At 39.4% G+C, this 9025-nt stretch overlaps 1 long non-coding RNA gene across 1 annotated transcript; it reads right to left on the bottom strand.

The window, feature by feature from the left end:
* Positions 1-4371: 4371 nt before the first annotated feature.
* On the bottom strand, positions 4372-7703 carry LOC127382632 (uncharacterized). Its single transcript, XR_007889009.1, has 2 exons — positions 7415-7703; positions 4372-6033 (listed from the first exon to the last, which is right to left on the bottom strand). It is a non-coding gene; the product is annotated as an uncharacterized LOC127382632 (long non-coding RNA).
* Positions 7704-9025: the final 1322 nt, after the last annotated feature.

Below are 9025 nucleotides of genomic sequence, written 5' to 3'. Positions count from 1 at the left end.
GAAATAGGATGTACTGAGGTTTCTAATGCAATTTAACCCAAATTATATCCACTTCTTCAAAAACTTTAACCTTAATTTTGAAGCTTTTTCGGTTGTCTTTCTCCTTTCTCTCTAGCAATCCTTTTTTTGGTCATTTTAATAAAAATGAAATGTAATTCTGCTTCTTAGATAACTAGTAATAATCAAGGTCCTTGCAACATAACCTCAAATCCAGATTTTTGTGCAAATCAAGGAAGCAGTACAGTAATTTTCCTTAAGAGCTTGTGTTTCATCTTTAAACTAATTTTCATTCTTACAAGCACATGCATGTGCATATGGGGAAATCCCATAAGGAACCGGATTACTTAGGCATGGCAGAAACACCCTGCATGACTTAGCCTGGGACACATCCTTAGGCTTCCAGGTTACCCTGAGTCATGCAAAATCCCACACTTAGGCAATTCAAAGTCAACATTCCCTTTTGACACCTATTGGGATGGTAACGTGCTTCAGGTGGTGAATAACCTGTTCCCTCCAGAATTAGGGATTACAGTGGAGATGATTCAGTGTCACCCAGGCCAGGCAGAATCTGGGTGTGAGTGGGGAATTACCTTGAGACAACGAGACTTCCTTCATGGTTGGAAGGTGAATTCATGCTTTGTCATCCAGCTACTTGTACTAGGGTTTCTGTTTTTCAGAAGAGTTCTTTGGACAACAAAAACACTTGCAATTTTTTCAAGCTGTTCCTAACCGGTCTGTTCCTGCTGCTCATAACTATGTGAATAGAAACAGGTTTGGATCATGCTCTCAAATAAGACTCCCGAGACCCCCTGAGAGGTGTAGCAGCCTACGTGTTTTGACATTCAGCAGGAATGAGGCACACAATTAATTTGAATAAAAGGTTTATTTTTCCACAAAATACAGATTGGGATTTTTATTATAAAACACAAAACTACATATCTATCCTTAGTAGATGAAAATATGTTATCATGTATTGGACTGGCAATTATGCGCATGGTCAAGTTTGCCCAAGGTTAGCACACCACTAGATGCTGTTTTCGAGGTACTTGAACCCCAAATAAAAGCAGGGAGACGCCCCGTACAGTTTTGCTCTCCAGAACTTCTTTGACTGCCCTACAGAAGAAGCAGCTATAAATGAGTGTGAAGGGAAGCAGAGAGGGGCAGCAACCAGGGAATCAGGTAGGAGATGCTGCAGTAAGGATGGAAGAAGAGGGCATAAACCCAAGCATCCAGAGGAACTGGAAGGAGATGAGCAAAGGGCAGCTGAGGACAGGGACAGATAGAGCCAAGGTCCTGCCTCTTTTGCCATCTTCTGCCATTTCAGTATTTGACTTGAAAATATTTTTACAGATGAAGGTGTTGTACAAGAGAATAAATCAGTTTCTTAATCTTTCAGGTTTTCACCCTTAGTAAGGTGACAATAATAATCAAGTTCAGTTACTATCACAAAAGGTCCTCTGAAGTGACTATAAAAATGATAATGTGAGTGTTCTGCTTTTTTACTCTTCTTATACTTTTAGTTTAAAAGTTAGCTGTGTTTTGTTTTCTTTTTCTAAGTGCCAACTCTGGAAACACAGCAGCAACCTAAAGTAGAACTGGTAGCTTTCCGCTCAATTAATCATTCCTGACAACAAAGGTCCTCAGAGGTGTTCTCAGCCACACACTGGCAATCCCACTTTTTTTTAAATTGCAAATCACCCAGGTTCAGTACCTCTCCTTAAATATAACACTGTGAAATTTGCTAAATGATTCTTTTTACGGTGCATGGAAAGAAAGAAAAACCCACTCAAACTGTGTGTCTGCAGACTTAGCAGTGAGAATATGCACCAAAAGGATATTTCTGTCACGCAGATTAGCAAGTACATCCCTGAATTCATGCAGGATGTATCTTACTCTAGTGAAGAGGGCCAGCATAAGGACCATATGTCATTTAAATCCCATTTAAACACTATTTTAAAGGAACTACTAGGGCTTCTGCTCTCCATCACCCTTTTCATTGGAATTCATTTAATAAATGTCATTTTTATATTGTTTTCAAAGGAAAATTGCACTTTAAGCTGAGGGAGCAGCACCATCTTGTGGTGAAAAGGAAAGTGTTGTTTTCTTTAGTAAATTCAGTCGGTTTTCTTTTTTCTCATCCCTCTCCCACCCCGCCCACCTCCTTCAGTTCTCATAATTCTACAGAGTAGCCTTTAACTCGAAAAAATAACCATTGTTTCAGGAGACTTTAGAGCAGAGCTGTGCCTTATTATGTAAAAAGTGCACAATATTTTGATAACTTACCATGTTACACAGATTTCTGAGATATTGGCTGATGTCTATGAATGTTTTTTGAAAAACCTTTTTGAAGTCAGCCCTAGAAAATATTAATTAAAAAAAAAAATCCACCAAAAAACCCACCCCAAACCAAACCAGCAAGCTAAAACATGTCTATCAAGAATATAATGGCTACAGTTGCAGTGGCAAGGTGTTACTCTCAGAAGTGAGGCAAAATTGTTCAAATCCACATAGAGAAGATTTCAGTTTGCTTAAAAACTGAGACCTGTGCCTTTACTCTGAGAATTATCAAGATAAAGAGTCATTTTCCTCAGTCTCTTTTTTAAATCCTTCCATTTCTTCTACTTTTAAAGTACTAGTTAGACTTGTCAGCAACCTACCATGCAGAGAGAAAAGGGAAGACCAAGGATACTGTTGATGATAGAGTATTACCGGCTCGTTTAATATGCAAAGAGCTGTAGGGCTAAAAGTAAAATGTCTAGTGCTTGAATTTTTGTATTTAAATACATGCCCATAATTACTGTCAGTGGAATTCATCTCTTTAGATATCTCCAGTACAAATGTCTATACCTGGACACAGGTCACCAAGGCTCCTTTTGAAGTCACTAGGGAGTAACAGTTGCTTTTAAGGCACAATTCATCTCATCATATGCCAGGTATCTGAAATAGATCAGCTGACTCATACCCTTAAAGTGCTTATTTCTCTTTTTTGGTTATAAAGGGAAAATGATGCTGTAGAGAGCTCCTGGAGAGATTGCACACAATCAAATCAATCCCACCCCTTGTGCCTCATATAAATGACATTATCAGGATTTTTTGAGCCCTGTGGATGACATTTAATTCAGTGCTCCAAATGACTTAGTACAGACTAACTTAAATATGGATTTCAAGAACAAGCTCTAAAGATCAAAACTGAAATAAGAGCCATTAAAATAGCTTAGTATAGGGCCATACACACTGCATCAAGAGGTTGGCATGATCCTTTGTTGTGAACCTGTAAGAGGAACTGTATATTATAGCACCGGTGTGCTATACATTTAGAGGTTTTTTCCAATTCTTTTTGCCTGTGGTGAATGTACATAGAAAGTGGCATTCACAAAAGTTAATCTGTGAAGTAATAATAACCACTCTTTTTAACCACTGAAATACAAGTTTACCTTAAGATATTTCTTGTTAATTTCCAAAATCCAAGTGCCAGAATGCGAGCTGGGCTGTAAAGCAAAACCTAGGCAAGAATTAAAAACTCCTGCAAAAAATATGGCCCTGTGTTGACATTATGGCTTGTGAGCAAAGATCAGAGGGTCTACCCTTGTTGCTGAACAGGGTACAGCTCCTTCCCTTGACCCCATCACAGGACTAGCCACTTCAGAAGCATGAGAAGAAAACGGGAAGGCTGGTCGGTTTTGCTGCTCAATGGTTCCCCTACACCTGCAAGGTATGGAGATCCTCTCTGGTGAGAGGAAGAAGTGGGACAGGTCTTACCCATCTTCCCAGTGTGACACAGGACATTGATTCAGAGCCTTCTGCTGCCCAAAGTTCATGTGGGAATACTGACAATGTCCAAGTGCTTCCATCTTCACCCCTGTGGCTGGACTCACGTGGCACCCACATGTTTCTGGACACAGATCTCAGAGTTTCCAGTTCTTAAGGGTCAGGTTGCTAGGGGATTATTCACTGGGGCTTTATGCCACACCATACCATCAAGGAGATGAAGGTCTCCATTTTGGAACTGCTGACTCAGAAAACACCTACAGAGATTCCAGATGGGATATCTGAGATCTCTCCAGATACCTATCTGAGATCTCCTTCCCACGATATTCTCTTCTCTTAAGAAATGATGTTCCAGGACACTACATAGATGCATGTTGTAAAATAATGTTAGTGTTTAATCCTGAAGAAGCAAAATAATACATGTTAAAAAAAACAAAACACATATAAAATTGTAAAGGTAAATAATAAGAAAAATCTTCCAAAAAATCTTAGCAAAGCCACAATTAGCCACTTGTGAATTTGTAGAGATTAAGCAAGAGACTTCAAAAATGCATAAAGCAAACCAGCTCAGTTATTCACTTGGTGAGGAATGACATCAGAACCTTGTACAAACAAGAACATTTATTAGAAAATCAAAAAGTTAAAGAAACTCACTACAGATGTAATTCAGATAAGACACACTGTCTAGAAGTTTAATGTCCAATGTTTAAGGCAAGAAGAAAATATCTAGCCCAACACAAAGCCCTCAGCAAATTTAGGAGTTTGGGTAGGCTCTCCTGCTCCACACTTGTAGTAAGCATTTGCACAGACCAAAATCATTATGGAAATACTGTCTTAGGCAAGGCAAGAAACTGGTTGACCCTCTGGCCAATTCTTGGACTGAATCTCTTTTCATGTTAGAAACAGTCTGGCTCATTTAAATGGCAGCCACTCCACCCACCTTTTAATCTCCTGCTCTGTTTCTTGTGTTGAAAATGTCACTTAGAGTAGAAACTGTTCCTGCAGCACCCCAGGCCTGACGGCGAGAGTGGTGCCACTGGAACATTTCCTTAAATCTCCTCTCCTGCCACTTGCAGCCCATCATTGCAGAATAAAGACAAGCATGTGATTTCAATAGGAAATCCTCTAAACTTTGCCTCATCAGTTTAAATAAAATTTGGAGTGAGACTGAAAGAACCCAAAACTGGGTTTATAATTGCAGAAAGCCCAGTCATCATCATTCATCATACTGATTACTGTATTAATTGTCATATTCTGTGCACTTCCTTGATCTGCCTGTATTAGGCTGGGCAACAACTGACTAGAGTTTCTCTTTTTCAGCATTTGTTACAGGACACAATGAGGGAGCATTAGAAACACTGGAAGTGAATAAATTGTTATGAAATGGAAGACATCAAAAGATTCATCCAGGTTTATCATCAGCAAGACTAATCAATAAAAAAATGTACTTAACATTCAGATAATAATACAAGACACAACAATTTTGGAATTTCTTCATTCAATAATAATATATTTTAAATTCTTAATACTTATTATTAGGTCTCTATACTTTCATTGTCTGCCATTAAGCTCAAGTGGGATAGAAGTCTTTCCAGTAGTATTACTGAATAAAGGCTTTGATAGAATAGTTTAGGACTTTGAGTCTTAAAACAGGCAGTGGCTGAAAAGTGAATCCACAAGGACTGAGCTCTGAGCTATGGCTGTTAGGATTGTTACCATACCTTTCATTAGTGAAATTCTCATTTACCTCACTGCAGATAAGACTGCACGCTGGAGAACCTCTCAGGTTCACAGTGTATTTAAATTCTCATACATCCATTGAGTTCAACTTGCACACACTACAGATCTCTTTGATTCACTGTAATGTTTACCATAGGAGGAGGCTTACCAGCTGCTGACAAAACCTGCAAACCCATCAGCACTTAGGGAGCAGGAGGCTTTTCACATTATTTTATATTCAAATTATCTTGGATGACCAGCAGCAACTTTAAAAATCCATGTGAGGAAGCATAGCTATTCAAAACTTTCTAAGAAAAAGCTCTACCTTATTGGAAGTCCTGCCCATCCTCAGGCACTGGGCTATAAGATCTTAACCAGACAGTACAGCCACATTAAAAGTTCAGGTATAGCCTTAGCTGGTGCAAAAGTTCCAGTGTAATATGCTTTTGTAAGGCCAAAGATAAATTATGCTCTTCAAGATTGTTGAAGGCAAATGGTTCTTCTCTGGTGAGACTTTTCCATTACTCAAGTGGCCAGGATGCATCCCTGTTGGAACAACAGTGCAGGACAAGAAAAATCAATGATAAAATATGCACTAGCACACACATATATGTATCTATATATATATACACACATGCATATATACACACACAAATGCTCCCATCTCTGCAGTACATGGCAAGTGTAAATGAACACGCTGCGTTCCAGGTGGTGGGCTATCATGAGACATGAAGTACTGATGCATTACAGACTTGTAAAGTGCCTGTTTTGCTGGGGGAAGTTAGGGTTACCCCCTGGTATGAAAAGTCCTGCTAATCTTTAGAGAGTATATTACAGCTGATCTACTTTATGGACTGCATTGTTTAGTGGACAATTTTGATTCCAAATGATTTAAATCTGTGATTGCTGGCTCAGAAGCTTGTGTGGAAACACAACTCACTTGTGTAGATTGTTTACTGGGCTTTGTCTGTTTGCATCTTTAAACTTTTGGCATAACTTCAGCTATTCAGTTTCATCAAGAGAAAAACAAGTACAGCAAAGCACAAACGTTGACATTTTATTAGTAACTGTGCTTTTAAGGGAGAAGGGAAAGTTAGACCAGCCAACCCCTAACAGTAGGCAACTGTTTGCTTTTAATTAACAGAGAAGAAATAACATGTACAAGTGGAGTTGGTGAACAAAATTATCTCTACAAAAAAACCCTGTCTCTAACAGCAGCACACCCTCACCACATTTCTCTTTTGGCACTCCTGTCTTCTGACAAGCCCAGTGCTGAACTGTACAGGGCTTGTGTCCACACATATAGCTGGCCATCACCTTGAGATGCCCTTCCCCAGGAAGCCGACAGCAGGGCCATATCTTAAGTGATCTAGAGGCTGTAATAGCAGAAAGGTGAAAACATGAAATTGTGCAGCAGTGTGTGCGCGACCCGCAGAAGGGATTATGTAGGGAGTGGTGGGTTTTAAGCTCATGTAGCTGTGTAGGCTTTGAGAACTGCTCTGAGGAGCAATGTCTGTGTACAAAGACTTCACCACAAGCTCAGCCCAGCAGCTAGGGGCAGCTTCACAGAACTGTGATCATGTGCTGGCAATTATGAGTTTTAGGATTCAATCAGAACAGGATTCTCATGCACTCCCAGCCTGCTCGTGTTGTCTCCTCTGCTGTTCCGGAAAGACGCCTAACATCTTCACACCTTTTTTCAACATTCTTCCTTTACATCAGTACAACATCATCTGTGATCTCTATTTTTGCCTCGGTGTGTATGCTTATCATAATCCTGAGTGGGTTGACTGGCCTTTACATTCACCAAACTATTATTTTTAATACTGGAAAAATTAATTTCCCTTTTCATAATTTATTTTTCTGTGACAAGGATGGTCCTTGATTTTTTATTATTATCTTTTGCACACTAAAATTTTTCACTTACGGTTAGCTAGAGGTTATAAGGGTAAAATCTGTGGCCAAATTCTGCAGCTGCAAGAGAGTGAAATCAAAATTAAGTTAAATTCATAGTTACGAGAGTTAGAGCAAATGTTGATGAATCCAAAAAGTTCAGAGGACATTGTTTGTCTAATTTTGTATGCTTAAAATACATGCCAGGAAGTATTGTGATAGTTATTTGCATTTTAGTGATAGAATCATAGACTATGCCGAGTTGGAAGGGACCCATCAGGATCATCAAGTCCAGCTCCTGTCCCTGGGTAGGGCACCCCAAGAATCACACCATGTGCCTGAGAGCATCACCCAAATGCTTTTTGAACTCTGACAGGCTTGGTGCTGTGACCACTTCCCTGAGGAGCTTGTTCCAGTGCTCAACCAACCTCTGGGTGAAAAACCTTTTCCTGATGTCTAACCTAAACCTCCCCTGATTCAGCTTCCTGCCATTTCCCTGAGTCTTGTCATTGGTCACAGGAGTGAAGAGATCAGTACCTGCCCCATCACTTCCCCTCATGAGGAAGCCATAGACTGCAATGAGGTCACCCCTCAACCTCCTCTTCTCCAAGCTGAGTAATCCAAGTGACCTCAGCCACTCCTCGTAAGTCATCCCTTCCAGACCCTTCACCATTCTCGTGGCTCTCCTTTGGACACTCTCCAATAGCTTGACGTCCTTTTTATATTGTGGTGCTCAAAACTGCACACAGTGCAAACAAGATATACTTGTTTCAAATGATGCTTGCAAGAACAATGTCCAGCTCTAATGGGATATTGAAAGAAAACCCAACATTTTTTTATTTATGTGGTTGTTGCTTTATTCCTGTGGGCAAACACCATTTAGATAATTGGTGCTGGCTGGTGGGTCCTGTACCATTAGATAGTCCATCTTCCTGATGGGATGCTAGAGGTGCTCTAGCCAGGCAGTTCCCAGAATTACTGCTTTTGCATAGCTACACAAATTCTCTACAACTCATTTTTCAAGATCCTGCAGCTTAGTGCACCTGCACCCAGTGAAAGAAATCTCTCCTTCAGCATTTATATAAGTGAATTTTTTATTAGGATTGTGTTTACCTTTCTATAAAGGTAGTCAATCCAATGCTTATGACTCAGAATGGAAACTTCTTCCCACAGAGACTTTATTTAACTACTGACTTCTAGATGTAGAGAGTGAACAGTACACTCTGCAGAAAGGTTATAAACTTTTTTTGCTTTAAACTCACCAGCAATCAGCTCTGACTTCAGAAGTTTTATTACTTTTTATTTAATGCAGTAGAGATTATCTGTTATTGGAAAGTGCTAAACAGGATGAAAAAAGCTTTTTGACAAGATCCATTAGACATTTGATAATGTATTTTCTATTCAGAGAAATTTCACTGCTGCAGACTAAACAGAGACTTAAATTAAGATTTGACAGATTTGTTTAGAAGCTACTGTTCTCCAACAGACACCAAATCATTTATTAGTTTTATGCAACTTAAGACAGAAGGATTCTGAATTCCTTCTATAGCACTGAATGGTTTTATTACTACTTCTTAGATTGTAAGTTAACTGAAAGACAAATATGAACAGAAAAAATGAAGGGATCTTCTGAGTTACTGAGACC

Source organism: Apus apus, chromosome 1, assembly GCF_020740795.1.
Source record: "Apus apus isolate bApuApu2 chromosome 1, bApuApu2.pri.cur, whole genome shotgun sequence".
In the NCBI taxonomy this organism is placed as follows: domain Eukaryota; kingdom Metazoa; phylum Chordata; class Aves; order Apodiformes; family Apodidae; genus Apus; species Apus apus.
Note: the sequence above shows the minus strand (reverse complement) of the source record. Positions and strands in the feature narration are given on the sequence as shown.